Genomic DNA, 5,767 nt, shown 5'->3' on the forward strand with positions numbered 1-5,767 from the left:
CACACACACACACACACACACACACGAGCGAGCAGGGAAGGGGCAGAGAGAGATGGAGACATAGAATCCAAACAGGCACCAGGCTCTGAGCCATCAGCACAGAGCCCAATGCGGGGCTTGAACTCACAAACCGTGAGATCATGACCCGAGCTGAAGGCAGACACTTAACCCACTGAGCCACCCAGGCATCCCTGGTTTGCTTTTTAAGAATCCATTCTGTAGAAAAAGAGGCAACCACGGATTCTTCTCTTGGTTGGCAAGGCAAGGAGAAGGGGCCCCTTTGCCCTCTCTTCCTGAACAACTTGTCCTGAAAATGGAACAAGAATCCTTCCAACTCCATGGGTGCAGTGAGGCTTGAGCAGGGTGCTGTGTGTAGAGGAGCTGGGCCATTGCCAGCACTAAGTGCTCACAAATGTCATCATTACGACCGATCGCTGACCTAGCAGGGGCTTTGTGACCTCACGTGACAGACGTGTTTCGCTGAGAGTATTTTCCCACTGGCAAGTTTGGGGAGGATGCGGAGGTTGGACACACACGGGCTCACACACGTACGGTGGCAAGTTCAGTTGTGACTTGTGAAGCTGGGTTCGTGCTCAGCTCTTTTTCCTGTTGTGGGGGGAGGGGTGCCAGGCTCTGTGTCTCCCGGGAGGTTCAAGGTGCCAGGCCAAAAGCCTGAGGGCAGGTCCTCCCCCTGTGCATGGGGTGACTGCGCTACATGTCCTGCAGAGGAGGGGAGGGCAGGGCCACCGTGGGGGAGAGAATGGGGCAGAGCCATCCCTAAGCACAGCTTTGGACAGAAGCTCTTCGGTTGGGGTTCTGGGGGGTCCTCGACTTACTTGTTCTGGGTCCCTCTGAAAGTGACTGGGCCTCCCAGAGGGTGGCTTTGGGGCACACCTAGAGGCTCTTAGCCCCAGCGAGACCCCCCCAGGGCCCAGGTGAGGCACCCACAAGAACTGGACCTGGGCACCTCTTGGGGTGCCCGTAGTGAGCAGCATGGAAGGGTGTCCTCAGTGCCCTGCCACTGCTCTGGCCTTGGCCTTGGGAATGGGAAAGGAGCCCCAACAATGCCTGAGTCCAGTGTCATTGATTTAAATACATAAACGTGCCTTTAAAAGGCACCTGGTTACCCGAGCAGTAGAGAAGAAAGAACTACAGAAATATTTTCTAGAAAAGCAGAGGGTAGTTATTCTTAGGACTGAGGGAGAAGTCTGTGATTGGGAAGAAGTGTGGGGGTGCTTCTGGGGCTGACAGGGTTCTACCTCCTCTCCTGGGCGGGTATTATATTGTTGCTTAGAAGTCATCATGGGCACAGACCCATCCTGGTGGACCCTGGTGATCCTTCCATCACCCTCCAAAATCTCCAAAGTGGGAGGTGACCCTAGAGAGGCCATGTTCTCTCTCCCAGGTCTCAGCCAAGGAGGGGAAGCAGAGAAGGTCCAGAATTAAGGGAAGGAGGAAAAATGAAAGGTTCTTGGAGTTTCTCTGGCTGCGTGTGGGGCAATGATTTGCTTGAGTCCAGGCCACTCCTGGGTGCCAGGGCAGGCTACTTCCTGGCCCTGCCCAGAGGCCGGCTAGGCCTCCCCCTAAGCGGGTGAGGGTGGGGTGCCGAAGGTGTCTCTGCAAGGGCTGCCGTGGGTTGTCATTTCGTCCCTCTGTTGATCGATCACTCTCAGACTCCAGAACCCCGTCCCCAGTCATCTCCAAGGCCTGGCGGTCAGCCCACTGGGAGCCACCTGGGTCTGGCCTCTCAGGATGCCATGACTCGTCCTTTGGCTGGCTTCCTCCAAACACAGCCCCCCCCCCCCACCCCCGCCATCATGTCCTCTCTGAAATTAACCCCCAAGGGCATCTAAATTTGTGCATTGTCTAGCAAATTCCTCTTGTCATTGTTTTCTAATTATATTTTGCCAGATTTACTTATAATTAATGATGTTAAAACAGGGAAGTGTCATGTTTTCCTATCAGATCGTCAGAGATTACAGATCACTAATCAAGTGATTACCTTGATTACCTTGATTACTAATCAAGTGTTACCATCAAGTGGTGGTAACAATCTGTGAAGTACAAACTGGCACAAACATTTTAGTGGATGATTTGGCAACATCTACCAATATTGAAACCATGCATAGCTTTTGACCCCTCCTCTTCCCACCCCTCTACAGATGTGTGTATCTACATTATACCTTCATAACTACGAGGAGATGTTCATCATAACATTATTTGAAATAGCAAACGGTGAAACAATTATTGGAAACAACCTAAGTAACTGCAAAGTTGGGCATTCATCAAATAGTGTGTGGCACATCCAAACAATGGAATACAATGCAACCATTACAAAGAATGAGGTTTTCCAGTATTAACATGGGAAAACATCTGTGATTTATTGTTAGGTTTACAAAAGCAAGTTAAAGACTATAGTATGTGACACATTAAAAAAAAAAATCAGACACCTTTTTAAGGATCTGTATCTACACTCCTAAATCCAGGTGAAATCTGGGCCTGGATGACACAAAACAATTCCAACAGCATTCCCTCCGGTGAGTGAAGTGTTATGGTTTAATAAAAATCATTATCTACAACACCTAAGCTTTGTGTTTCTAACTTAAAGCGTAATGGGATTTCAAAACCAGACAAAGACCCCACTAAAGAGGAGAACTACAGACCAGTCTTCTTGATGAACATGGATGCAACGATTTTCAAGATACTGCAAACCGAATCCAACAAAATGTTAAAAGAATTATTCATCACAATCAAGTGGTATTTATTCCTGGGCTGTGGAGTTAGGTCCAATATCTGCAAATCAATCAATGCGATACATCACATTAATAAAAGAAAAGAAGCACATGATCCTCTCAATAGAGGCAGAAAAAGCATTTGACAAAGTACAGCATCATTTCTTGCTAAAGACCCTGAAGAAAGGAGGTATAGTAGGAACATACCTCAAGATCATAAAGGCCATATAAGAAAGACCCACAACTAATATCATCCTCAATGGGGAAGATCTGAGAGCTTTCCCCCTGAGGTTAGGAACACGACAGGGATGTCCACTCTCACCACTGTTGTACAATATGGGGTTGGAAGTCCTAGCCTCAGCAATCGGACAACAAAAAGAAGTAAAAGGCATCCAAATTGGCAAGGAAGAAGTCAAACTTTCATTCTTCTCAGATGACATGGTACTCTTTCTACGATTACGTGGAAAACCCAAAAGTTTCTATCAAAAAACTTCAAGAACCGATACATGAATTCAGCAATCACAGGACATAAAATCAATGGACAGAAATCAGTTGCATTCTTATACACCAACAATGAAGGGGCAGAAAGAGAAATCAAGGATTGATCCCATTTACAATTGCACTGAAAACCGTAAAATACCTAGGAATAAACCCAACCAAAGAAATAAAAGATCTGTATGCTGAACACTATAGAAAGCTTATGAAAGAAATTGAAGAAGACACAAAGAAATGGAAAAACATTCCATGCTGATGGATCAGAAGGACAAATATTGTTAAAATGTCAACACTACCCCCAAGCAATCTATACATTCCACACAATCCCTATCAAAATAACACCAGCGTTCTTCACGGAGCGAGAACAAATAATTCCAAACTTTGTATGGAACCAGAAAAGACCCTGAATAGCCAAAATAATGTTAAAAAAGAAAGCTGGAGGCATCACAATTCCAGATTTCAAGCCGTATTACAAAGCTGTAACCATTAAGACCGTATGGTACTGGCACAAAAACAGACACATAGATCAATGGAACACTTTTCCAAAGAAGATACCCAGATGGCTAACAGACACATGAAAAGATGCTCAACATCACTCATCATCAGGGAAATACAAATCCAAATTACAATGAGATACCAGCTCACACCTGTTCGAATGGCTAAAATTAACAACTCAAGAAACAACAGATGTTGGTGAGGATGTGGAGAAAGGGGAACAGTTTTACATTAGTGGTGGGAATGCAAACTGGTGCAGCCACTCTGAAAAACAGTATGGAGTTTCCTCCAAAAATTAAAAATAAAGCTACTTTATAACCCAGCAATTGCATTACTAGGTATTTACAGGAGTGCTGTTTTGAAGGGGCACATGATCCCCAATGTTTATAGCAGCACTATGGACAATAGCCAAAGTATGGAAGAGCTCAAATGTCCATTGACTGATGAATGGATGAAGAAGATATGGTGTGTGTGTGTGTGTAAGTGTGTGTGTATTGGAATATATTACTTGGCAATCAAAAAGAATGAAATCTTGCCATTTGCAACAACATGGATGGAACTAGAACATATTATGCTAAGTGGAATAAGTCAGTCAGAGAAAGACAAATATATAATTTCACTCATATGTGAAATTTAAGAAACACAACAGATGAACACAGGGGAAGGGAAGGAAAAATAAGATAAAAACAGAAAAGGAGGCAATAAGAAACTCTTAACTACAGGATAGAAACCGAGGGTTGCTGGAGAGGTGTTGGGTGGGGGAATGGGTTAAATAGTTGATGGGCATTAAGGAGGGCACTTGTTGGGATGAGCACTGGGTGTTATATGTAAGTGATGAATCGCTAAATTCTATTCCTGAAACCATTATTACACTAACTTGGATTTAAATAAACATTTTTAGAGAAGGTAATGAGAAAAACATTTTTTTAATTTTGATTCTGACAGGTTAACAGATCCTCCCCTTCTTCCACAGCCAACACCCTTCCCAACCCTCTAGAGCTTCCCATATCCTGAAATACCAGGAAGTACTCTCATCTCCCAAGTAGGGATAGAGATTTAATTAAGAGACTGCTTAGCAAGCAGGAAGTGTCCAGAGGAGGTATAAACAAAGGGTGTGCCTCCTAAATAGCCGTTGGTCCCTCCACCCCTCCTCTGTTTTGCAAATGCATCTTTGTGTCTTTCTTTAATCCAATCGTCCCCCTCGATAGAGAAATCTTCGAATTCGCTGGCTGCAGTCCCCTCTAGAACCACCATTGGCCACACATTCTCTGGGCTCCTTTGTAACTTACCCCTTCCTCAGCAACTCTGTGACAGGACCCATGTCAAGCCTTGAGGAAAGAGGTTAGGAACTCCTTAAAGGATTTATCTCAGCTGAAATACAAGCTCTTCACCACTGCCGTCCCCAGGTTTCCACAACTGGCTTGTTCCATCTCCTCCTTGAAAGGTCTCCTTCCCATGAGACCCCGTTTCTAGAATTTTCCTCCCCAACCAAGGCCCATCTCCTTTTACTGAGACTGTTGACTCTTTTCTCCCACAAGATGGCGCCTTCCTTGAGGGGACCTCAGGAGACTCCAGTCTTTCCAAGATTATACTGCCTGGAACCTGGAAGCATTCAAGATTTATTGATGAAGTTGAGAGAAAAAAAGAGAAACAGGAAGGAAGGAAGGGAGGAAGGAAGGAAGGAAGGTGGAAGGGAGGGAAGGAAGAGAAGAAGGGAATATTTTCCTTTTTGGCAACAGAGTAGACAATCTAGTTCATTTCAATATTGGTCCTCAGCCTTGATTTTTTTTTTTTTTTAACTTTTCCTTCCTTTTCTTCTCCTTGACTTCCCTCCATGACTTTTTTCTTTTCTCATCAGTCACTGCCAAGCTCTCTTATGGTCTGTCTTCTCAGCCAGTCTGTCTCAACAATAACAAGCAGCCATTTATAAAGCTCCATGCCAGTAGATTATGTTTGCTACCTCCTACGTCCTTGATTCAGTACTCTGAGATAGGTGTTCTCCCCATTTTACAGAGAGAAGCTGAGGCTACTGGGGGTGGAGCTAA

The 5,767-nt window shown here is 44.8% G+C and overlaps 1 long non-coding RNA gene across 1 annotated transcript; it reads left to right on the forward strand.

The window, feature by feature from the left end:
• Positions 1-516: 516 nt before the first annotated feature.
• On the forward strand, positions 517-2,356 carry LOC122230679. Its single transcript, XR_006207716.1, has 2 exons — positions 517-585; positions 2,163-2,356. It is a non-coding gene; the product is annotated as an uncharacterized LOC122230679 (long non-coding RNA).
• Positions 2,357-5,767: the final 3,411 nt, after the last annotated feature.

This window comes from Panthera tigris, chromosome C2 (assembly GCF_018350195.1).
Source record: "Panthera tigris isolate Pti1 chromosome C2, P.tigris_Pti1_mat1.1, whole genome shotgun sequence".
Classification (NCBI taxonomy): domain Eukaryota; kingdom Metazoa; phylum Chordata; class Mammalia; order Carnivora; family Felidae; genus Panthera; species Panthera tigris.